Here is a 27,011-nt window from a genome sequence, read left to right as displayed (position 1 = left end):
TGCCATTCATTCCAACCCTTATCAATCTCAGAAGAATGGGAGTTTAGAAATCTTAGAACCCTGCTGGCAACTTGATGAGCAACACCCTAAAAAGAAAGAAATCAGGAAGTTATGCCCATACACCCACAATGAGTTCAAACCTAAAGAAATAAAATCAGTTGGGAACAGACAGCAAATACATATGCTCACTATTTGTCAAACATAATCAAAGTGACTATATAATTTCTTACATTTTCATTCAGATTGTTCACTTTATTTGTTTATGCTTTGTGTTGTTTTATTTTACTTGAATTTGTACTAATTTGGTCAAAAACACCTATGCACATAAAGATTTGTTTCTATTTCATAATTTCTAGCCTTTTGTTGAAGATAATTATTTTTTATGATCAATTTTTTGAACATCAAGGTTTTGATTAGCATAGCTCGATTTTTTTGGATTCTTTTTTCCAGCACTGTATTCTCTATTTACCTTGTCTCCCACTCCCTTTTCTATTGTGAACAACCAAGTTCTATCCTCACTCTTGCTTCACATTCTTTGTCCTATTTTTCTCCTTCATCCTCATTAACAAAACATCCTATGTTACCACTGCATCTGCCCTGTTTATCCTTTAAAATTGCAAACATTTCTACCTTTCTATTTCTTCTATCCTCATACTGAATTCTATTCTTAACATCTCTTAATGCTACTTGATGTATATAATGTCCTCCACTACCACCAATTACAGAGCAGTAATTAATATGGCAGAAATCATAGAAAACACCTGTTGTTTGACTTTGTGCCAGACATAATTTATGATTACTGATGAAAATTGCTGATCCTGCTGATCCTCCTGTATTTGAATATTACACCAAGTAACACTGTAGATGTCAAAATACAATTAAGTACATAATGTACTGCTGTATACTGTTAGCATAGGTTTTTGCTTTAATTGGCCTCTGTCCCCAAACTGTGAGGTGTTTATAACATAGAGGGACACTATAAACTCTTAAGATAGAAACCCTGAAAAAAAAGAAAAAGAAACTCTGCTGTTTCAGATACATCCAGAAAGTTGGGTGGACACTCAAACAATATGAGAAATGAATTGAACAAACCATACCAAAGAAAATAGTATACCTGAAAATCAGATTCCATTGACACAACAATGGAGGAAATGTTAGAGATAGTATATAGAAAGTTTATTCAACTGATCTATGAGGTAAAAGATGACAAAATAAATCAAAACAGAGAGAAAATACGAGGAGTGAAAGGTAACTTCAATAAGGAGATTTAGATCTTTCAGAAGAATTAATTGGAAATTCTCAACATGAAGATATTAATAAATTAAAAGTCCAGTGGAAAGCATCACCAACAGATAAGACCATAAGAAATAGATTTTTCAGGACTTGAAGACAAACCATATAATCTTAAAGAAAAATATGACTAAAGATAAATGATGTTAAGGGACTATGAACAGAAATTTTAAGATGAAGGTTCTGATATATAAACTAAATGATGCACAATCTTTTTTTTTAAAGAGCTACAGTAAAAATCTTTATTCAGCTTTGGTCAGTACAGGTAAGATATACTGGAGTCACAGAGCAATATGCATTAATAGGTTACAACAGTTCATAAAAATTGAGTTAAATATACACACAAATATCATAAACATTCAGTCACCTAAAGAGAAAACGCACATATGTATGGTGGAAATAACTGTATGTAACACTGAAACTACTATAGGATTCCATTAACACGTTCAACTTTTAGAGATAAAATCTATGGTACTGGGCAAACTTGGCAGTCATAAACCCACATCTACTCTAACAAGTCTGAATGGTGCGGAGGTATATAACAGCACGAGGAAGAATGCTCTTACCCAGCACGGGTTCTAGAGACACACACAGATTTATACAGATATCATTGTGTTGTACTTTAAGATTTCCATTTACAACTTCACATTAACTCATATAAAAATTACTTGACCCTACACAAAATGTCCTTTTAGCAACATTCAAAGTAATTAACTGTTACAATTTCCAAAGTGGCAGAGGTATTGAAGCAAGGAAAAAAAGGGGTGAGGGATCAGACAAAACAAAAACACACCCATAAAAAGGCAAGTTGTGACGAATTATGCATCAATTTTCTGGACAGTATCCTCTCCCAAATTAAATGACACTGTATAAAAATTTGCTGGAAAAAATATTACAAAACTGAACCCTGCACATTTACACTTGAGTCCAAGCCATTCTGGGAACCCACAGTTTGGTTACCTTTCCCACTCACTGCTTTCTCCTCTTGAAGGTCATGATTGGAGTCTGTGTCATTTGAATGGTGTGTGAGAGAATTTTCACTGCCCGTGGGAGAGTCTACACTTTCATACCCCGCACTGAGTTGGTTTACTTAACTACTACCTCCTCTGCCAATTCTATCCTCTGAGCTGTTGGAGGCCTTATTACCATTCCCTGGAGAAGAAGGAAAGTCATCCTCTGTTGTGCCCACCCCCCCCGTGAAATCCAGACCCAGACATCCTCTGACGGGAGGAGCTTCCATTGCTCAGTCCATTTGCCAGACGACTGCAGTCTTTACTTGTGGCCTCTGCCTGTTCTACAGGTTCAGAAGATGTAGTCATGCTGGTACTTGGGGCTGAGGTTTGAGACTGCTGCTGCTGGTACTGGGTCAACTGCTGGCGTGTCTCCTTCAGTTGCTGCTGAAGAACTAGAATGGTACTCCGCATACCTTTTACTTCTTCGTCAAGTTGAATTATGAAGTCATTCAGTTCATCCTGACTGCTTTTAAGTTTCTCACTATATTTCTTCTGTAAAGCCAACTCTGCTTCAAGCTGTGCAATATGACCCTGGGACAGTTGCCTTCCAAGCTCTTGGTTTTTCTGGATAAGCATTTGACAATTTGCCATTAACTTTTTGCTTGTTTGACTATCAGGCATATACTTCCAGGCACTCAGCTCATTTTGGACTTGTTCCAGTTTGTCTTTAGTGTGTTCCAGTTCGCTTTTCATTTTTAGGAAAAACAAGTTGATGCCTGGGTCTACCATTGTTGATCTCATTTGGGTGACACTCAGTTGCTGGACTTGCTTGAAGTACGGAATTTGAGTAGTACACTTTTGCATCTCTTGTCCCTTGGTCACTAGTCGCATTACAAGGATGTTTTCCCTGCATGCAGACTCCTGCTGCTGTTGCTTTAGTTTTTTTTTTCAGACTCTCTTAAGCCTGTTACATCATTTGAGTTAAGATCTGTGTACTTGCCCTCCAAAGCTAGGCACTCACACACTGGAATCAGAGTATTCTATGCAATATTGAAGGAGACAAGATTTTGGCAGGACCCAGAGAAGGCTGAGCAATGTTCAACTACATTTGATCATAGTCAGGAACCAGTTGAGATTGCAATAAGTTTGGTTATGTGAACTTAGCACATGGTACAGAGGAGACTGAGCAGTGCTAGGTTAGGGGCATTCACGCAGAGGTCCCAGAATACACTGAGCACTGCTGGATGAGGGGAGCTCACCCAGAGGAAACAGAGGACACAGAGTACTGGAAGATAAGGAGCACTCAAAATAGTATTCAGGGAAAACTGAGCACCTGCATGTGACTGGTTCTCACCATAGGATTCAAATGACCCTGGGCATTGGTGTGTGAATTGACATTAAGAACAGGACCTAGAGAAGTCTGTGCACAGTGAGGTGTTGAGTGATCACACACAGGACCCAGAAGAGTTTGAGAAGGATTGCATTGGAGAACCTGACACATGACAGAGAGAAGAGTGAGCATGGTAAACTGAGGTGTGCTCACCAATAGGTCCCAGAAATGAAGGAGCATGGAATGGATAGGGAATTCAGGCAAAGGAAACAGAGGAGCACTGTTAGGTGAGGGGGGCTCACCTACAGGACCCAAAGGAAACTTAGTAAATATAGGTTAGGTAAAAGTAGTTCACCCTTGAAAGTTCAGGATAAATCCCAACACAGGACTGTGATCTGTCCTTGTACTAACAATCCTTAGCCAGGGTCACCAGTGACCAGGCAGAGCCTAACCCCCACCACAGACCCACAAAGGGTACCAAGTGCTACAGATTGAGACATATTTTTATTATTAAAATGCCTCCCCCATAGACTTCCTGAGGGGCTGTGATTTTAGAGGAGACTGAGAAGAAGGACCACTTGGGAGGGAAAGGGACTCTTTGTGTCTGCAAAACAGCAGTTCACCTGGAATTCTTGGTGCAGTGGGGCCTGGGTGCTGTCTCCTCCTCACTCCCTGTTCCTTCTCACTCAGGTGACTCCCTGTCACCCGTGGTCACCAGGGGAGGCACTGTGACTACCATCAAAAGTTGATAGGGCAGACATTCAAATAGGTCATTGCCATCATCTGGGGGATGTGTAATTGTACTGAGATTATCTAGAGTCACCAAAGCCACTGTCATCCATCCCCAGGCCATGGCTTGGGCAAAGCCAACCGGGTAAATATATGTCTTTTGCCTCTTCAACTTAAATGGGCTGGCAGGAGAGAAGAGTACCTTGCTTGTGTCTCTGCAGCAAAAGTGACCTTCAGCCTTTGATTTCCAGGAACTTTGGTATATTCTGTGAGTGAGCAAGTGCCTTCTCTTGCATATAAATATGCATATGTAAAAAAGAAACATAAAAATATATATATATACACACATACACACATATATACATATATATGTATGTATATATATATACATATATATGTATATATATATATATATATATATATATATATATATATATATATAGTATTTAGCCAGACATGGTGGTGCATGACTGTAATTTCAGCTACTCAGGAGGCTGAGGAAAGAGGATCATGAGTTTCAGGTCAGTCTGGACAACTTAGTGAGACCCTGTCTCAAAACAATATAAAAAGGGCTTAATTAAAAAATTAATACCACAATAAGATACCACTATATCCCTCTGAAAATGACTGGAATAAAAAAGGACTGGCCATACTAAGTTATGTCCAAGTAATGGACAATGGAAGTCTCATACATTGTTGGTGGGGAGAAATGGTATGACCCCTTTGGGAAATAATCTGTCACATTCTTACAATGTAACTATTACATTTACCAAATATTCTAGCCATTGATTGTACTCTAAAATATTTTCCCTAAAGTAAACATTGCCCCCCCAAAAAATTTAAAAAATTGATTCTCAGCACCACAAAAAATAAATTTAATTAGACAAAATCCTTAATCAATTAAAGGTATTCAAATGGGAACAACTCAAATGATAATAAAAAATGTAGTATATCTAGGTCATGGAATTTTATCCAGTAATAAAAAATAAGAACTATTTATACATGCAACAATAAGAATAAATTTAAAAATAATAAGGTTATATAAAAGAATGAAAAAAATGAATAGGCAATTTATGATTCCCTTTATAACAAATGAAAACTGTTCTGCAGTGACAAAAGATCAGTGTTTTCCTGAGAATGGGGCAAAGTGACATAAAGAAGGAATCTAGAGATGGATAGGTGGAGGGAATAGCAAAGGGATAGAAGAAAGATTTCTGAGGTGATGTGTATATTTATTATCTTTATTGTAACACTGATTAATCAGTACACATGTATATTAAAACTTACTAAAACTAGCATATATTTTATGTAGGTAGTGTAGTCTTTGATATAATTAAATAAATCTGTCTGATGGTTCCTACTATTATTCTCTTGTTTTATTAATGTATTTACCCTAAGATCAAATTGATCCATACTACATATAACCTTGATAGAAATGATTATTTGTTATCATACAATGATATATTGATGCTCATTTCCTTTGGAAGTACAGAAACAAAAATTTTGTTTTCAAGGAAATTAATCATGATACTTAAGAGTAATTGGTTATCTTAGGGAATTTGACATGATATATGTCATTTAAATAGAGATAACTGTATTTGAACGGTAATTTTTACTTTTGAGAATATTATTATTTAGTAACTAATATTTTAACTAACATTGCTTACAAAACTTTATTAAAATGTGTAAAAAATGCAGTACGAGGAAAGAAGTTTAAATCTCAAATTGCTAGAAACACCTAAAATTTTATATTTCCACACCCATTAGAGTGATACACAATCTGTGCAAAAAGAGAAAAAACTGACCTCAAGCACATTACCTCCCATACTTTTACTCAACAATACACTTCTAACCCCAGGAAAGTGGTTTGTTACTTTATTTTTTGTTGTTTTATTTAATCTCACGTACCATGCAAGCAATGCTGCAGATGTAGACACTAACTGGGTATCCTTTAATTCAGTACAGTTCTTACACACAATTCAGTTCTTAGCTTAAAGAATGTGGACTCAATCTTGAAGACCACACCTCCCACACTTTAGATGGTAATCACAAACCCATGTTGTTTTGCCTGTTTTTCTGACCCACCATCTATAAGTAAGGGTTTGTAGAGTCCCCTTCTCAAGTTTGATTAACTTGCTTGAGCAACTCACAGAATGAGAAAAACATATTTACCAGTCTATTAATAAGAATATTAAAAAGGACACAGATATAGAAATATGTAGGACAAGCATGGGGGAAGAGACCTGGAGCTTCCATGTCTTCTCCAGGTGCCACACTACACAAATCTCTATCTGTTCATCTATCCATAAGCTCCCTGAACCCAGCATTGTGGAGTCATTTATAGAGGTTTCATAATATAAGCACAATCAAAGTATGGATGACCATTGAGAAATGTAACTGGAAAAGCATATGATCTAATCCTACTAGACAGGGTAGAAAAACTCAGCAAGTCCTGTTGACATTTTTCTTGGCATCTCTGTATAGCAGTCCTTTCTCCATCATATGGGGCAGGACTTTTACTGACATGAGGTTCATATGACCTACTATCAGACCAGAGATGTTAATGAATTTCTTTATGACCAGATCCAAGACAGAGAAACATGAGAGACTCTATGACCTGCCTTAGGAAAGGGAAATTCTAGTTATTGAGCTAGGAACTATGAATATGGATATATAGATAAAGACATAAAGGGATAGATAGATATCTCACATGTGCAAATTGCTAAATATAATTTATACATTAGTATATAGATTTGTGTATGTGTATGTATATGCATATATGTGTATGTTACTGAAAACACAATCAGGCAAGTTGGTGCATGCCTGTAATTCCAGTTACTTGGGAGGCTGAGACAAGATGATCACAATTTCAAGGCCAGTCTGAGCAACTTAATAAAATTCTGTTTCAAATTAAAAGAAGCCTGGACATGTAGTAGAGAGTAAGAGTGCCTTTCTAGCATGTGTAAGGTCACACTCTCCTGCACTGCAAAAAATGTAGTGCAAATGCACTAATATGTAATTCCAAATGCATATAAATCACCATTTTCCCCAGCAAATTATTCCTTGATTTGAAACAAAGAAAACATTTCTAACATGGACCTCAAGGGCTACTATGAACCACATACTGGTGAAGGATTAGAGTTAGGATTGAGGTTAGGGTTAGGGTTAGGTCAACCTCATGAGATCAAATTAACTTCTCTACTTCGTGCTTATTTGTGAATCTCATTTTTGCTATTCTTTTATATACCCTTATTCAGATATATAAATTCACTTTAGCTAGGCATTATATCTTACCAGGGATGGAAGTGTTGGTCTCCTGAGCACTGCTGCCCTTCAGATCTTGAGCAGCAATCATAAGCCACATCCTCAGAAACTATCTTCTTCTGACACCTGATATGAGCCATCTGAGAGGCTTCCAGAAAAGAAAAATAATACAGAAATCACTGTGCCCTATAAGAGCAACTATTTGCCTGGAACCATGCTAGGCACTGGTCAATGACCAATGACACTGATGCAATTGGGTATAGATCATATCAAACAAAGGGTATAATGGACTTCTCACCACCCATTTTCCTTATCCTTTCCTCCTCTATTCCCTAAGTACAAATTTGAAAGGAGTAAGTGGTCTTAATTCATACAGGCATTTGTGATCCCGCAATATCCACAGGGCTATGTACTTGCATGTGGGTGGGCATGTGGGTGAGCATTTCCACCCCCATTTTACAGAGGAGAGCTGGGTTCACAGATTTAACAGAGAAAGTAGGTTCAGGACACACTGGAGCAAAACATCACGCTGCCTGGTGCCAGAAGGATCCCATCTCTCTCTCCCTTTCCATCAGCAGTCACCTTGTTCCAGAGCAGAATGAGTCAACTTGGTCTGGGGTCCCTTTCTCTCCGAACGATCCAGGGGTTTCAGCCCCCACAGCAGGGCACCGGCACCCTCCCTGAGTCAAAACATCTCACCGAATCACCTAGATCTTCTTAAAATATCCTCCAGGTCACCATGATCAACACAATGACATCAAGTTTCTGTGGTAACCATAATGAGCAAGTTTCTCCACACCGGAAATGCTTACACAAAATTCTTCTCTCCCCTTTCTCTAATTTTAAAAAATGCCTTCCTTATGCAGGTCACCAACTAAGATGAGTACCAATTAGAACTAGTCTTCTACACTAGCAGTGAGCCAAATTCTGGTCCAGTTGTGGAAACAAAGCATATATCTCCTAACACAAATTTGTTTGCTTTAAAAATGACCCTACAGAAGTGTTATCAGTATAGAGAGACACTCAAAGTTATCTTAGAACTCTTGGATATGACCTAACCATCTGAGATCAAACATAAAAGATTCACACACCACGCTACATACTTTCCCATCCTTGGCAGAAAACTAAGAGACTGCTTCTTATACCTTGGCTAAATAACCTAGGAAAGTTTTTTCTTTTTATTTTAAAAAAATCATTTAAGGAATGTCAGAATTATTTCAAAAAAGCAGAACTGGAATATCATTTAGTAAGCAGAAACTTATGCATGCATTCAAATCATATATTGGATTATCCTGGGGAATGCTTACCTTTATTCCTGATACTTTCTTCTATGTAGAAGAGATCCACAACAAAACACATCTAGTCTCTTCACACTCATTCCTTCTCCATAATGGAAATTACTCATCTAGTAAGTGAGTTGGGAAGACAAAACAGGAATTGCACTATTTAGGCCTTCTCCCTTCTAAATTTTTGGTCGTAATCTTGCCTTATGCAGCGTATATTCTGATTTGCTCTCAGGGACATTTTTACAATAGGTTTACAGCTTGCCTCCTATGATATCATCTCCCCAGATTTTCTTTGGTCTTGATCCCAAAATATTGAGTCTTTAATAGCTTCGCCAAATATACCCTGTTCTTAGTCTGTATTCTAAACTAAGTAAGAATTAAGAGAAAATTATATTGAAAACAATATATTGACTTTCTTTCTTACATATGAAAAATTCCATTAATTAAATATAAATATATGAGAATGCTCACAACAAAAACAGATAAGAATAATCTACATAAGAGAATATGACAGAATACCTGACTAGTGCGCTTCATATCAAGAAAACCATAGCACTGAATAAACCCATTCACCCACCTGTGTTGCATCCACATAGCCACAAAGGTCTGGAAGTGAAATGTGTATATACCTGTTATTTCCAGAAGGAGTCCTCTCTACATGTTTTCCAGAAAAGTGCCTTCCTGGCCAAAAGGTATCTCAGTAGCAGGACAAAGTGTTTCAGGACACATTCTTTGAGGAATTCTTCTTGATGTGAAAAAAAAAAGTCTCTCATTCTTATTGCACACATATCATACAAATTTCAAAGAATATCTCTTTTTGTGTGGTTTATAGAGCCACTTCATGCAGCACTATCTTATTCCCTTAACAAGCAAAATTATACTTGAAGTATCATCTTATAAAATGGGATTGAAATTATAAATTCTAAGAGTAGAGTGAAAACCATAAAAAATTTTCCCATAGAAATTCCTTCAAAAACAAACTGATGAAATGTTTCAAAATTAAAACTCACACATAAAATTTCAGGTAAACTACAGATGAAATTATAACAAATCCCCCTCCTTCACTTTTCAAGAATAAGAGAATCCCCTTTTCATTCAATGATAACAGACTACAAGAGGTAAAGTTCACAAAGTCACATATTTAGGGTTTATATCTCTGCTTAACAAACAACCCAAAACAATAAATATTGATTATCTCAAAGGAATTTGTGTTGACTTGATCCAACTGGGCCTTTTCTGATCCACATTGTGGCTGTTATATGGTGGTATATTAATCTGGAGGCTCCAAACATCTGGAACATCAAGAGAACTCCCTCAATATATGACAATTGGTACTGGAATCTCCTGAGAACAGGTATGACAACTGATTAAAGCACCTTGGCTCTCCTTCACAAAGGCCCATATATATAGGGCCATCAGATTACATTTAACCCAGGTAATTTTATAAACCAAATAATAGAATATAATTTTTATTCACAAGCAGTATCATTCTGTTTATCTGAAACTCAAATTTAGTTGGATGTCCTATATATTTTCTTATTAAATATGACAATTTTGGGGGAAGGCTCACTGAATCTCTAGCTTAATGTGCATCTGAGACAACTCTTCCAATGAGTTATTTCTGGGGAAAAATTATCACACCTACAGTAAAAAAAAAAATCTGATAATGTCTGGTGCTGGTAACATGAGGGGGAAATAGACACAGGCATACTGTTTTGGTTCCAAATGGAGTTATCCATTTTCTGAAGTCCATGTTATTATGCATTAATAAATTGAATGATCTTGAAACTGAAGCTCTGTTTCCACCAAAATGGAAGATTAAATGGCAGTTTTAGGAAAGGATTTCAAGGTTATTCAGACCTGAAATATAATTAAAGAGCTGACAGGACAGGTCAGGAGCCACATGAGTTTTCCAAGAAAAAATAACCAAATTTATGAAGCAGATTGTTTAGAGTGTCTATCTCCAGGTTCATTGTGTTAGTACCTGGAACTAATCTCATAACAATACTTTGGATGAGGTATTACTGTCCTCTCTTCATGGATGAGTGTGATTATGAAACAATTGCTTATAACCACAGAGTCAGATGGCTAAGAGGTTTCACCAGTACCACTGCCAGAGTCAGGAAGAGAACTTGCCTCCTTAGCACCTTGAGTTGCTGGTGGCCAATCTTTAGCAAATATGCCAGGACACATCCTGCCATGATGGTTAATGTATTTTTCCTGTGTTCATCCTGCAACAGGGAGCTCAGTTTGGTGCCCCTTTTTCTTTCCTCAGAAGAGGTTCATGGCAGTTCTGGAAGCAGAAGCTATCTAAAGTCAGTGATTATTTTATCTTTCATGAAAACATAATTCATGGAAGGATGGAACTGCTTGTACCTCACAGGAAGGTGAGGACCTCTGAAGAAAGAGAAAGATAGGAAAATAAATTTCTCTAAGGTAGGGAACATGGGCAAATTATAATATTCCTTCCAAGTGTAGAGGCCTGAACACTACCCCATATCTATACTTTGGTTAGCTCTGTAGATGTCCCATTAAGACTGGGTCTCCCCTCATGACAGATATTTTTACTTGGACCAGGAGATCCATGGAGGAGGAAGGAAGTTTCAGATTTCCCCTAATCACAATACACCTTGCATTTTCAGCAGATGTGGCATCTTGAAAAAGAGTCTCAAAACAGGTACATTGGGGAAAAATTGTCATTCATATTTCAATGGTTTGGGATCCTCCAAAGGACTATAGAATATACACAGATGTAGACAACTTCTATAATATTTAAATGTTTACTTTCAACTGTTAAGTGGGGATTAGTAGATAAAAATAGTCTAAAAAAGTCCTTGGGGGAAAAATAATAATGAAATAAGGTTTCACAAAAACTATACACATTCACCTCTCTTGCTTACTCAGCAACCTCTTTTGTTGGTAGTGGTAATAGAAGAGGTGATGTTGATTATAATAAAGTGATAGAAATAAAATTCTGCCTCTTGGGGTTGAGGCTTTGATATGGGGTTTATGTGTATTGAATTGGCTTATTTTAAGGCAGTACAGAGAAAATAATCAGGAAAGCAGGCATTTCCTATGGACACAACTGAAAATTATTGTTTTGTTCTCCAACATGTAGTCTGTATGACCAAGGAAACTGCACCAATAAGCAGGAAGCATAAGGAGAATTCATAAAACAAATTTTCAATTTATACACTGAAATGAAGTGGATGGTGCCTATATGCCAACAATATGTTGGAGTGTTGACCTTATATTTTCTTCTAGCACTTCCAGTGGTTCTGGTCTAATTCCTAGGTCTTTAGACCACTTTAAAATGACTTTTAGAAAGAATGAGAGATAGGGATCTAGTTTCATTCTTCTACATATGGCTACACAGTTTCCCCACCACCTTTAATTTAAAATGTTATCCTTTCTCCAACATATGTTTTTGGCAAATTTTTTAAGAATCAGATGACTGTATGTACATTTTTCTCTGTGTTTTTTATTATTTTCCATCAGAATTCATTTCTGTTTTTATACCAATACCACACCGGTTTTGTTACTATAGCTCTATAGTGAAATTTGAATCAGTTACTGTGATGCCACCCACATCACTTTTATTTCTCAGTGACATTTGGACTATTTTGGGTGTTTCATTATTCCCTATAAATTTTAGGTCTGTTTTTGCTCCTCAAACTGAGGAAGTAAAACCAAGAATTGATCAACGGAATTGCCTCAAATTGAAAATCTGCACAGTAAAAAAATAACAGCATGAAGACAGAACCCACAGAGTGGGAGAAAACACTTGATAGCTACTCTTTTCACTGGATATTTATATTCATAATATATAAAGAACCAATAAACTGTCTCCCAAAAAATCAAATAAGTAACCAATAAATGGAGAAATGATCTGAACAGATATTTTTCAAAATAAGAAATAAAAATGGCCACAAATATATGATCAAATATTCAACATTTTTAGCATTAAAGGAAATGCAAATCAAATCTACACTAAGATTTCATCTCACTACACTTTTTATGGCAATGATCAAGAATATAAATAACAAGAGTCACTGGCACAGTTGTGGAGAGAAATGTATACTTGTGCATTGTTGGTGGGACTGTAAAGCAGTACATGCACTTTGCAAAGCAGAATGGAGATTTCTGAAATGACTAGGAATAGAACCACCCTGTAACCCACCTCTACCCCTCCTTAGTACTTATCTGAAACTTCTAAAATCAATATTCTACAGTGATACATATTTACCAACATGTATATCATTGTCATTTACAATAGTTAAGTAATGGAACCAGCCTAGTTGAACCTCAACAGCTGAATTGAGAAAGAAATATGGTATATATACACAATGAAATTTTACTCAGAAATAAAAAAGAGACATTATAAAATCATATCATTTTCTGGTAAATGGTTGAAGCAAGAGACTATTATGTTAAGTAAAATAAGTCAGGGTCAGAAAGCCAAGGGTCACATACATTCTTTCCCAGTGCAGGAACAATAGAGAAAAAAATAAATTTTAACAGGGAAATCTAATGGAAATACAAGGGAGAATAGTAGATTACAGGAAGGAAATTGAGTAGGAGAAAGGATGGATGGGAAAGGAGAGGAGTTATGGATTTAAATTGAGCAATTTGTGATATGCACTTGTATAAATGTATTAAAATGAATTCCAGTTATGTGTATAAGTATAATAGAGTTACTTTAAACAATAAATAAATAGAAGGAAGATTAGTAGAGGCAGGAAAGTGGGACAGGAAGGAGGAGGGAAAAAGCAAATGTACTGAGGATTGAAATGGAGCAAATTATCTTATATGCATTCATGAATATGTCAGTGTGAACCCAGGTATGATTTTTGACTACAATGCATGAATAAAACTGTTAGGTTGGATTTTGGGCCACTATATGATGGAGAACAGAGCAAGTGAATTAAAGGACAGCACACCACATGGTGACCAATCTAACCAGCAGGAAAAATCCACTGACACTTACGTCCACTTTTCACTCAGCAGGACTACTGCTCATTCCAACCTATAAAGACCCTGGGTAGCCAGGGCCATGTGCAATTTTCTCTAGCTCCCTACCCTGTCCTGTGCCCTGGGGGGCTGGAAATTTTACCTGAGAGCCAAATTCCAGTAAAGTTTGCTTTGGCTTCTTTCTGTTCAATTTTACTTGGCCGCTAGCTATGTCCCTGAGCTTACATTTGGTGCCAAAACCCAGGAGGGTTTTCAGATTTTCCCACATTGGGTTGAGGTCCACACCCTCCCTCAGAAGAACCAGGAGATTCCGTTCTGTTCTGCACAGCTCTGCTTTGTTCCACTGCATCCTGTTTCCCTTTATCTGGCATCTGTCGGGGTACCTGGGACTCCCAGCCTTGGGCACGGTCAAGATGGCGCCTGGCACTGAGCCAAAAGCGGTTGGCTATACAGTATTAGCTAGTTAACAATGTGATTAGTGCATGCCTCTCTCGTGTGCCTATTCTATACCTACAGCTGTTTGCCATTTACCTCGTGTACTCTCCCTTGATTGGTTGAAGTGTATATAAGCTTGGTAACTTCCTGGGAGGGGGGAGTAGAAGCGAGGAAGAAGAGTGCGAGTGAGGGCGAGAGCCGAGTGGGAGAAGCGGAGCGGCCGAAGCAGGCGTGAGCCGAGCAGGAGAAGTGGAGCGACCGGAGCAGGCGAGAGTTAAGCAGAGGGAAAGAGAGCGAGAGAAAGAAAAGAGAGAAGGGGATAGAAAAGAGGGAAGGAAAGGAAGACTGTGCACAATAAACTTCCAAAGCTTCAGACGTTTGTCGTGTCTCTCTCTGCGGGCAGAGGGAACGCGATAACTGGTGCCGAAACCCGGGAAGATGAAAATTTTATAAAGAAAACAAGGTAAGATATCTAAAAAAATTTTTTTATTAAGTTAAACCGGTTATAAAAAGGTCAAAAGTAAACAGGTAAAGGAGAGGCAGCCTTGACGTTCACAGTATAGCGACTATCGGGACACGCAGAATGCGGTCCGGTTAAAGGAAAATAAGGACACGCGGAACGTGGTCCAGGGACACGCGGAATGCGGTCCAATTAAGGTAAAAGTAGGGACACGTGGAATGCGGTCCAATTAAGGTACAGCTAGCACGTGAAAAGCGGTTACAAACTTTAATACATATTTGACAGATAGTTTTCCTTTTAGTAATCTCGTTGCTCCTGGCAGCTTGGCCACTGTTTGTTATCGTAACTGCCATAACTGAAGCTATTCAAATTAGTAACAATGGGGTCTGAAACGTCTAAATTCAGGATGCAACAGCCCCTCAGGGAGCTATTAAAAAACCATGGGGCACCGTTAAAGGCAAAAACAGCTAGAGCATTTCTTGATACTGTAGAAAATGTTTCCCCTTGGTTTTTGGATGAGGGCCTTTTAAACACCCTACAGTGGGAACAGCTGGGGGAGAACCTTCATGTAGCGGATAGGCAAAGCCCTTTACCAGTAGGCACTATGGCTATTTGGCCTCTCATTAAATCCTGTCTACGAGGCAAAAACAAAAAATCTTCACTCGCCGAGCCTCTAGCTGAAGGAAGACAGGTCTTGGAAGAAATAAAAGAGGAACGCTCATATCGTTCTCAAAATTCAGAAAGAGGAACTAACTCAGATGAGGAATTATCAGAAGAGGAACTATCAGGAGAAGAATTAGAAAAAAGAGTACAAAAATTAAGACTAGATAAAGAGCCATTTCTAGTGCCTGTGTTGCCTAGCGCACCTCCCCTAAATAGGGAACCTCCTTCTCATGAAGCGTCCGGTTTCGGATCACGCTTAGAATGGAGTCATCTTGGATCTGTAGCATATCCTGTTTTTGAGGATGCTCAAAATCAAAGATTCCACCAACCCTTAGACTTTAAAATAGTAAAACAATTAAAAGAAGCAGTTAGTACATATGGTCCTCAATCAGCCTTTACTATAGCCTTAGTAGACACCTTGACGTCATTAAACTTAGTGCCCCAGGACTGGACTAATCTTGCTAGAGCTGCTCTGTCTGGGGGACAATACCTTATGTGGAAGACATCATGGCAAGAAATTTCTGCGGATACCGCCCGCCGAAATGCGGCAGCGGGAAATCCCCAAGTTGATAGGGACATGCTTATGGGCGTGGGACCTTATGAGACTCTTCAAGCGCAGCTTAATTATCATCCAGCAGTCTATGCACAAATTGCTGTAGCTGCAACCAAGGCCTGGAAAACATTACAAGGAGCAGGAGACTTACAAGGCCAGTTGTCAAAAGTAACTCAAGGGAGTAGTGAGCCCTATGCAGACTTTGTGGACAGGCTGATTCAAACAGCATCACGCATCTTCGGAGATGCGGATCAAGCCATGCCCTTAGTAAAACAATTGGCTTACGAACAAGCTAACAAATGGTGTAAGGAGGCTATAAGACCATGGAAAAATAAAGATTTATCCACCTATTTAAAAGTGTGTAGAGATGTAAATGATACTTCAGCACAAAGCAGTGCCTTTGTAGCAGCCATAGATAGACAAAACACTTTGTTGTCTGCCGCACTTGCACAAGCCCAGGGGAGATCTCCTCAAAGAACTAATAAAGAGTCTCTAGGATCATGTTTTGTGTGTGGACAGATGGGACATCTAAAAGCCACTTGTCCAAACAAAAGGCTATTCCTTTCCCAAGGTAGGAACATCTATACAGGGAATAGTTTGGGACCGGACCTGGGCTATGCCCAAGATGCAAAAAGGGAAATCATTGGAGCAGTGCCTGTGAGTCTATTAGAGATAGGGAGGGTAATTTTCTAGGTCTAAATTCTAAACTCCAAAAAAATGGGAGACAGGGCCCTCCCCGGGGCCCGCAACAAATATACGGGGCAATTCCACAAGTTCCCCAACAGTGGTATCCTCCCACAGAGAAGGGGAGCATAGAGCCACCTCAGGGAGTGCAGAATTGGACATCTGTGCCACCTCCAGACTCATATTAACCCCAAATATGGGGGTACAGATGATTGATACTGACTGGCATGAAAAAATCCCACAAAACAGTGTAGGACTATTGTTAGGCAGAAGTTCTTCAACATTAAAAGGACTTATAGTACACCCAGGAGTTATTGATCCTGATTTTACTGGACAAATAAAAGCTTTAGTCTCTTCACCAAAAGGAATTACGGTCATCTCTCCAGGGGATCGTATTGCACAGATGCTTGTGCTACCGAGTCAACATTCTTTATGGCCCAGTAAAAATACAAATAGAGGACAAGGAGGTTTTGGATCAACAGGAACTACTTTAATAAATCTTACTATGGATATGGGACAGAGGCCCCTCCTAAAATTAAAAGTGGGAAATATGGAATTTACAGGTCTATTAGATACAGGAGCAGACAAAAGTATTATTAGTGCAGTGGTCTGGCCAAAACACTGGCCATTGATCACAGCAGCTCAGAGCTTGAGGGGCTTAGGAGTAGCGGAAAGCCCCAATCAAAGTGCTTCCTCACTATCATGGAAGGATACAGAGGGACATACAGGAATATTCCAGCCATATGTTTGTAATGTTCCCATTAGTTTATGGGGACGAGATGTCCTGCAGCAAATGGATATGAAACTCACCACTGATCAGATCTACCAAGGGACTCCTGTAAAAAATATGCTACAAAACATGAACTATAATGATAAAAAAGGATTAAGAGGACATAGTCAAGGATTTGCCCAACCACTGCCCTTACTCCCACCAAAGAACGATTCTCATGGGCTGGGTTTTTCCTAGGGGCCACTGATAAACCATCAATCCCTATAGTATGGAAAGATGATAAGCCTCGCTGGATTCCGCAGTGGCCCCTAACAAAAGAGAAACTAGAGGCAGCTCATAAGTTGGTACAAGAGCAGCTACAAGCAGGTCATTTACAACATTCTACTTCTCCTTGGAATACTCCAATATTCTTAATAAAGAAAAAATCAGGAAAATGGAGGTTATTACATGATTTAAGAGCCATAAATGAACAAATGTACCCTATGGGACCTATCCAATGTGGACTCCCTCTTGTCACTGCGCTACCAAAAAATTGGCCTACTATTATTTTGGATTTAAAAGATTGTTTTTTCTCTATACCCCTATACAAAGATGATTGTTGGAGATTTGCCTTTACTTTGCCCTCTCTTAATCACACTCAACCTGATCAGAGATTTGAATGGACCGTGTTGCCTCAAGGTATGGCCAACAGTCCTACTATATGTCAAATATACGTAGATAAAGCGTTAACAACTACTAGACAAAAGTTTAAGAGATTATTGATTTATCATTATATGGATGACATACTTATTTGCCATCCAGAAAAAGAAGTATTGTTAGAAGCATTACAATTTATAACTCAAGCATTAGAAAAAAGAGGATTAGTGATAGCCCCTGAAAAATTACAATTGGAAGAGATCCAAGAATATCTGGGTACAAAACTCACTGCTACTAGTCAGACCATTAAGGTTGACCATTAGGACAGATCAATTGAATACCTTGAATGATTTTCAGAAACTCTTAGGTGATATTAACTGGATCAGATCCTATTTAAAATTATCCACAGGGGAATTAAAACCTTTATTCGATATACTAAAAAGTGATCCTGACTTGAATTCTTCTAGGAAACTTACTCCCGAAGCACGAATATCCTTACAGCTAGTAGAGAATAGACTTCAGCAGTGTTACATTGATCGTTGTGATCCTACTCAACCATTAAATTTAATCATAATCTCAGAGAAACATGCCCCTTTTGGCATAGTTTGGCAAGGAGGACCTCTACAAAGTATAAATCTTCCTAGCTCTCTAGCTAAAACATTACAATCATATCCCCAAGCTATTGCTCAGGTAATATTCAAGGGAATAGAATCTTGCATTACTGTTTTTGGAATCCATCCGTCTATTATTATAACTCCTTATTCCACTCAGCAAATTAAATGGCTAATTAATAATGATGATGATTGGTCAGTATTATATTGTTCCACTTCAGCTCAGTTCGATAACCATTATCCCCAACATCCCTGGATTCAATTCTGTAAAAATACTCCCATAATTTTCCCAAAAGTAACTAGTGCCCAGCCTCTTAAAAACTGTGTAACCATTTTTACTGATGGCTCCAAAAATGGAGTGGGCGCAGTACTTATCAGTAAACAACTTCACAACATAATAGTTCCACCCAACTCCGCACAAGTTACTGAACTTGCAGCGGTAATATTAGCCTTTAAATTAGCAGATAATCAGCCATTCAACCTCCTATCTGATAGCTTATATGTTGTCAACGCTTTACATATTCTTGAAACAGTACCCCTTATTTCTTCCATGTCCACTGTAGCTTTTTATTTTATCACGTTACAAAACCTTATTCTACAGCATAAACCTCCATTCTATGTAGGACATATTAGAGCTCATTCTAATTTACCAGGACCTTTGGCCAATGCTAATGACTTGGTAGATATGGCCACCAAATCAATTTTTGTTTTTTCTATAGAGGAACAAGCAAAACTCTTTCATAAAAAATTCCATGTAAATTCCACTACCTTGAGTAGAAAATTTCCTATCTCTAAATGTATGGCTCAACAAATAGTAAAAAATTGTCAACATTGTGCTCCTTTAATCCCAGTACAATCCTTTGGAGTTAACCCCAGGGGACTGCTACCTAATCATATTTGGCAAATGGATGTAACCCATATTCCTGAATTTGGTACTGTCAAGTATGTACATGTGTCAGTAGACACTGCTTCAGGGGTCATTATGGCTTCCGTTCATTCCGGAGAAAAGGTAAAAGACGTCATTCAACACTGCCTACAAGCATTTGCTGGCTGGGGCATACCTAAAGTTATTAAAACAGATAATGGCCCTGCTTATACTTCCAAAAGCTTTCGGTTGTTTCTACAACATTCAACATCCAATCAGTCACTGGCATCCCCTATAATCCTCAGGGACAAGGCATTGTAGAAAGAACACATCTTACCTTAAAAAATTGTTTAAATAAACAAAAAGGGGGAATAGGAGCCTTCTATAAGTCTCCTAAAGATAAACTTAATTTAGTTCTCTTTATTCTAAATTTTTTAACCTTGGATAGGGACGGCCACTCTGCAGCTGATCGGCATTATAATCCCCATGATACTCCTCAAGTATGGGTAAAATGGAAAGACATCCTGACAGGTTGTTGGAAAGGACCGAACCCAGTCCTTCGTTGGGTCCAAGGGTCTGTTTGTATCTTCCCACAGGATCAACAGACTCCAGTCTGGATTCCAGAAAGGCTGATCAGAGTTGTACAACATGCAAGTGATGCTGCTCCTCCTTGCAGTGATGAGCCTGAGCCTTCCCTCAATAACAAAAACTCAGACGGAAAGGCAAACCCGGGACCTATGGGCTATTGTTAGAGCCTGGCCATATCTTTTACTTCTAACTAACATATTTTTTTTTCTTTTCTTCCCCCCCCCCCCATTTCCCACCATTTCTTCTACAGGTCTGTTAACTCTACCGATAATTTTTCAAATCATACTGTTCTTGATCGCCCAACTCGTGAAAAACCCTTTTGATAACTGGCTATTTTTCATTTCTAGACAAAGATATACCGGTCTACAGCCTTTCTTTGCCTTAACAGGAGGAACCTTTGCACTTTGCCGATGAAATTATGCTGCAGATCAGACCCAGAGTAGGACAACTCGTTCTGCTGACCTTAACTGTACCAGAAATATTGCCTTTCCTCCCATGTCAGCTTGTGTATTTTCTCCTTTTATGTTTCTGCTAACTGGTACTTCTAATAACACAACTTTTAACTGCTCACTAACTGTGTGCTATTTCTCACAATGCTGGAATGGTTCTTTTGCCACCTGTGCAATTCTGATGCACATTCCTACCTTTCTACCAGTCCCAGTTTCTGTTAAAGATACAGAATTGCCAGTGCTATTATCAAGAAACAGAAAAGACTTTGGCATCACAGTAGCTGTGATCATTGCCATTGCAGCTTCTGCAGCAGTAGCATTGACACAACCATACAGTAACAACAATTACCTGGCCGAAAATACAGCTGCAGCCTTACAAGACTATAGAGACCCTAAACCAGCATCTAACAACAGGCTTACCTCTTGTAAATCAAAGAATGAACTTACTACAAGAACAAGTGGATATCTTGCAAGAACTTTTGGGACTGGGATGCGTTTATTCCTTAAGAACTGTTTGTGTTACCCCTATTGTATATGATAATTCCAGCACCACGGCTGGGTTATCTAGAAAATTGTCAGCCTATTTTATCAATTTGATGGTCTTATTTCAAAACCGAGAGCTGAAATTGTCAAAGCTAATTCTACTAGGGTGCATATTGTTTCTGTATCTAATATGGCTAAATAGTTTTTTCTATTTGTGGCTTTGTCAAACAATGGGCAGGCTTAGGAGCTATGATAGTGCTCCTCTGCCTTGGCTCCCTTCTCTTCATTTGTTTTGGCATGCACCTACAAGACAGCCAACAGAGAGATCGGATTATCTTTCATCAGGTCATGACTGCCCTAAAGGCCGGCAGCTCCCCACAAGTATGGCTCTCGATGCTGTACCGATAGTCAGAGATGGGTAATGAAGGAGGTGGCTATGTACCAACCTAAGACAGGAGCTGCAGCATGCTCTGCAGACTCTGATGACGGGTAAGGACATATGCTGACCACTCAACCTAAGACAGACACGGTCCCGAGCCTTAAATTTATAATAAAGAAGGGGGAACTGTCGGGGTACCCGGGACTCCCAGCCTTGGGCATGGTCAAGATGGCGCCTGGCACTGAGCCAAAAGCGGTTGACTATACAGTATTAGCTAGTTAACAATGTGATTAGTGCATGCCTCTCTCGTGTGCCTATTCTATACCTACAGCTGTTCGCCGTTTACCTCGTGTACTCTCCCTTGATTGGTTGAAGTGTATATAAGCTTGGTAACTTCCTGGGAGGGGGGAGTAGAAGCAAGGAAGAAGAGTGCGAGCGAGGGCGAGAGCCGAGTGGGAGAAGCGGAGCGGCTGAAGCAGGCGTGAGCCGAGCAGGAGAAGCGGAGCGACCGGAGCAGGCGAGAGTTAAGCAGAGGGAAAGAGAGCGAGAGAAAGAAAAGAGAGAAGGGGATAGAAAAGAGGGAAGGAAAGGAAGACTGTGCACAATAAACTTCCAAAGCTTCAGACGTTTGTCGTGTCTCTCTCTGCGGGCAGAGGGAACACGATAGGCATCAAATCAATTAAGTTCCCTGGGGTTTTCCCATTTGTTTTTCCAATCTTTACCATCTGATCCACATGGGGTCTCTCCATTGCAAATGCCACAGATTCCCCCCTCACCTATTCTCTTTGGGTTCTGGTCGCTGGGGAAACATCCTGACCTCCAGTTAGTCTCCCATTTATTCCGGACACCCAAAAGTCAAAAGATATTTTGGCTTTTGGCCCATTTGCTGTTTTTCTGGTGTAAAAGATAAATTTGGACACCTTTTTCAGCTTCTGTACATCTATCTCTGTAAAGTTGGACAACTAATGGGAAATACCAATAGCTCAGTGGACCTCAAAACTCCTTTGGGCTGTCTCTACCATAATTTCACTAAACTGGGACCCCCAAAGATTTAAGCCTTAAGTTAGTTTTTTTTGTTGTTGTTGTTGTTTGTTTGTTTGTTTTCTGACACTGGCCTGGCCTCAGTATGTTTTAGATCTCAAGATGACCACCAAATGACATTCAAGACCATTTGCAAGATTTTTTTTTTTTTTTGAATTTGGTGCTCACCCTGCCCCTTATTCTACCTGTTCCAACACACATGTTCTCCTCTCTGGGGGTGGTCCCAAACCCCACTCCCTCCATGATCCACCAGAATTCTGTCTCCTCTTCTTGTTCTCCTCCTGCACACCTGCCACATCCTCCTGCTGATGCAGCTCCTCCTTCTCTTACTTCTCAGGGCCCTCCCGCCTCCCCTCCTTTTCCTCCAGAACATCCCTCCACCCACTGTTTTCCCTCCTCCTCTGTTAGCTCAAGAGCTCCTCAGACCTTCCCACCACCTAACCCAGAACTTTTTTCTCTTCCTGAGGTGGCTGGTGCAGAGAATGTTGTGTTAATCCAAGTTCCATTCTCAATCCAGGAATTTTCCCAGATTGAGAAATATTTAGGGTCTTTGTTGACTCCTCTACTTATATTAAGGAATTTAGATATATTTCTGAGACTTATGATCTCACTTAGTAGGACTTTATTCTACTCTCACCCGAGACCAATGACCCTGCATCCAAGAGGCACCACAAGATCTTGCCAACGAAGTGTACCTAACAGACATGATTCTCCCCACAGGTGCAAAAAAAATAGTTTTTAACCAGAACTTCAACAAAGTAAAAATTAGCAGTCATATCATTTTTCCAGGACTCTTGTATTTTTTTCCTAAATTCTATATTTTTTGAGCTCATAACATTGATAATTTGATCAGTCCTATTTTTATTGAACTCAAGTTTTTGAGTACAAGGCCTTAGTTTTTGTGTTATATGTATATTGTGTTGTCTATTTTGTGTCCAAAAATTATGTACATATCAAGACTTATATCACATGGCTCCAGATGGCCAAGTTTAAAAATGTTAATTGATATTAATCATTTTTTTCTAGAACTTGTCTCCAACAGAAAAGAGACAGCAAATGCTGCTCAATATACCTATCTGATATCTCGGCTTTTACAGTAAAATAAGGATTTGACATATGTGGGATTACTCTAATGTGTTTCTTGGAAACATCTAATTAATTTATATGGTGTTACCATTAGCGTCCTTGAGCAACCAACTGGACCTTCCTACAGACTGGTGCCATATCTCGCCAAGGAGCTTGATTCTGCCATTTGTGGGTGGCTACCAAGTCTCTAAACACTGAATTCAGCAGTTGAAGTAACTAAGGAAGTTCTAAAACTCACCCTACTCCAAACAATAGCTGTGTTTTCCACCCATTGACTACAGGACCTCTTAAGTCATAAATCCCTTCTACTCCCACAGGTGCTGGAGGTCCTATGTTCACCTAATGAAGGCCTCTTCAGTTACCCACTCCCCTCACCTGACCTAACCATTTTTGTATGTTCTGGGTCCTGATGAACACTGTAGAGCTGCATATTCAGTGGTCACCACTGCCTCAGTTCTGGAAGCCAATTGCCTTCCAGAAGGGACCACTTCATAAAAGGCTGAACTTTTTGCTCTGATTATAACTCTAATTCCATCCAAAGGTAAACAGGTTAACATTTCCACAGATTCCAAATATGCCTTCTGGATTGCACAGTCACATTCACCTATTTGGAAGGAGCATGGTATTCTCACCACAAAGGGGTCACCCAATAGGAAAGGAAAACAGGATTCTAGTATGAAAATATATTCAGTAAAAGGGAAAAGAAAATGTTTCTGGGTAAGAAACTCTGTGTGTAAATAAAGGGCAAATTTCAACAAGTTTGCATGTAACTAAATTGGTTTTACGTACATGAGACAATCAGTTAAAGCTATTTAAGGTTTTACTAAGGTCAAATACTAAAGTACTGAAAAACCAAAGTTTAATCTATGTGTTAAAATGACAAGGATTCTTTTAAAAACACTAATTTACTCTTGACGTTGTCTTTGTTAAGTTTTATTCTTTATAAACTTCTTAAAATGATATTAAGAAAGTGTGATGCACAATAGCAAAAAATGGGGCAACAGTGACTGATATTGGGGTCTCTGATGACCTTGTGGCTGTGGCATGCCAGGTGACTGGGAGTGTTCCTATGCAGGGGTACAAGATTTCTAACTGCTCTGGCAGTACCCTCCCTGGGGAGGCTCTATGCAGGAGTCCTATCAGCTCTGACATTGCTCTCAGGCATGCAACTTTTGGGCAGGAAGGATTTCTTTTTCTAGAAAACCAGTGTTTTGATCCCTGGTTGGTCACAGTCATGGAGCAAGTTGGTGGGTGAGTCAACACGCCTACCTTGTGGAGCTAGGCGGTGGGCAGCCAACCTGTCCAGCCACCAGACCAAAGACAGACATCATCACTGAATGTCCCCACCTGACCACCACACCAAGGTCTGTCCCCATCATGGAGCAAGTTGGCAGACAAGCAAGACCGACTATGTCATGGAGCTACCCAGAGTCTCCTTTATAGGCCGGTGCAGGCATTTTGAATTATTCCTGAGGGCATGGCTGTCATCATTGGAAGGGCAGCTCCATTCCTGAGATACCTACAGGAGTCTAGAGAACCTTTGACAAGACCCAGGAGTCAAGAAGAGGAGGTATTGAGGGACTCAGGACCAAGTCAGAGACACTGGGTGAGTCTCTCCCACTGGTCGGGCTCCCTGAATGGGGCAGTGTTCCCAAAATGCAGGGAACTTCATGGAGTAGAGTGGACCAGTGAGACTTCCTTGCTGGAGTGGAGAACCCAGTCAACTGGGAGCATTACAGAGGAGGGCCACACAGCAAGAGGTTTTGATGCAGAGTGAGGGTCCGAGGCTGAGGCAGTAGATTCAGTCCCCAGGGAATGTAGCAGTGGAGGGTCACTCAGAGAGGGAGTCCCTCATAGGGACAGGCTGCCCAGGCAAGACGGTAGGTGAGAAGCCCTGGGAACATCACAGAGGAGGGTGTCCCAACCTGGTGGTAGTTCTGGTCGAAGGGAACTTCTCAGAGGAGAGTTGGCCAGCAAAATTTCCCCAAGGAGTGAGTCTTCCCCACTGGGTGAGACTTCCCCACCAGGGCACTAGAACCAGAGACTCAGGCCCAGATCAGACGTGAACCAGTCTGCAGTGTAGTCCCCCTTTGACTGACCATCAGTCAACAAGTGGAGGTGACTCTGCCCACTGATAGGGAATATACCCCACCTGAAGGCCACCACCCCTAGAAGGCCAGCTTCCTAGTGGAGCACCACATTATCAAGTTCCTCCAAGACTTCAGGCTACTGACGGCTAAGAGGTGAGTTATTGGGAATCTACAGATACAATATTAGTCATTAGAGGAAATCTGCAATATACCAGAATTTCACTACTACAGGGGTAGATACCTGAACAATATGAGAAAACAAGGGAAGAAAATCTCCCAAACAAACATAGATGGTATAGCAAAAAATCCAAAGATAACATGGCAGAAGAAACGTCAAAAAGGGACTTCAGAATGTACCTAATTAAAGCGATCAGGGAAGCAAACGAGGAGATGAAAGAGCAAATGCAGGCATTGAAGGATGAAATAAAAGAGCAAATGCAGGCATTGAATGACCACACCGATTGACAGTTAAAAGAGCAAATACAGGAAGCAAAATGTCATTTCAATAAAGAGTTAGAGGTATTGAAAAAAATTCAAACAGAAATCCTTGAAATGAAGGAAGCAATAAATCAAATTAAAAACTCCATAGAAAGCATAACCAATAGGATAGAACACCTGTAAGACAGAACCACAGATATCAAAGAAAAAATATTTAATCTTGAAAACAAATTTGGCCAAACAGAGAAGTGGTAAGAAATGATGAACATAATGTACAAGAACTATGGAATTTCATGAAAAGGCCAAATTTAAGAATTATTGGGATTAAGGAAGGCTGAGCGAAACAAATCAAAGGAATCAACAATCTATTCAGTTAAATAATATCAGAAAATTTCCCAAACCTGAAGAATAAAATGGAAAATCAAGTACAAGAGACTTATAGGTCTCCAGATACACAAAATTACAACAGACCCACACCAAGACACATTATAATGAAAATACCTAACACAAAATAAAGACAGAATTTTAAAGGTTGTGAGAGAAAAGAATCAAATTACATTCAGGGGGAAACCAATACGGATTTCAGCAGATTTTTCAATCCAGATCCTAAAACCTAGAAGGTCCTGGAACAATATTTTTCAAGCCCTGAACGAAAACAGATGCCAACCAAGAATCTTATACCCAACAATACATACCTTCAGATTTGACGATGAAATAAAATTCTTCCATGATAAACAAAAGCTAAAGAAATTTACAAAAAGAAAGCTGACATTACAAAACATTCTCAGCAAAATGTTCCATGAGGAAGAGATGAAAAACAATGATGTAAATCAGCAAAGGGAGGGACTAGCCTAAAGGAACAGACAAATAAAGGAGATACCAAGTCGTGTCAAAAAAAAAAAAAAAAAAAAAAAGAGCCAAATGACTGGGAATACAAATCATATCTCAATAATAACCCTGAATGTTAATGACCTGAATTCATCAATCAAAAGACCTA

The 27,011-nt window shown here is 39.3% G+C and overlaps 1 pseudogene; it reads right to left on the bottom strand.

The window, feature by feature from the left end:
- Positions 1-2,182: 2,182 nt before the first annotated feature.
- On the bottom strand, positions 2,183-14,172 carry LOC124975313 (pre-mRNA-splicing regulator WTAP-like; annotated as a pseudogene).
- Positions 14,173-27,011: the final 12,839 nt, after the last annotated feature.

Source organism: Sciurus carolinensis, unplaced genomic scaffold (genome assembly GCF_902686445.1).
Source record: "Sciurus carolinensis unplaced genomic scaffold, mSciCar1.2, whole genome shotgun sequence".
Classification (NCBI taxonomy): domain Eukaryota; kingdom Metazoa; phylum Chordata; class Mammalia; order Rodentia; family Sciuridae; genus Sciurus; species Sciurus carolinensis.
Note: the sequence above shows the minus strand (reverse complement) of the source record. Positions and strands in the feature narration are given on the sequence as shown.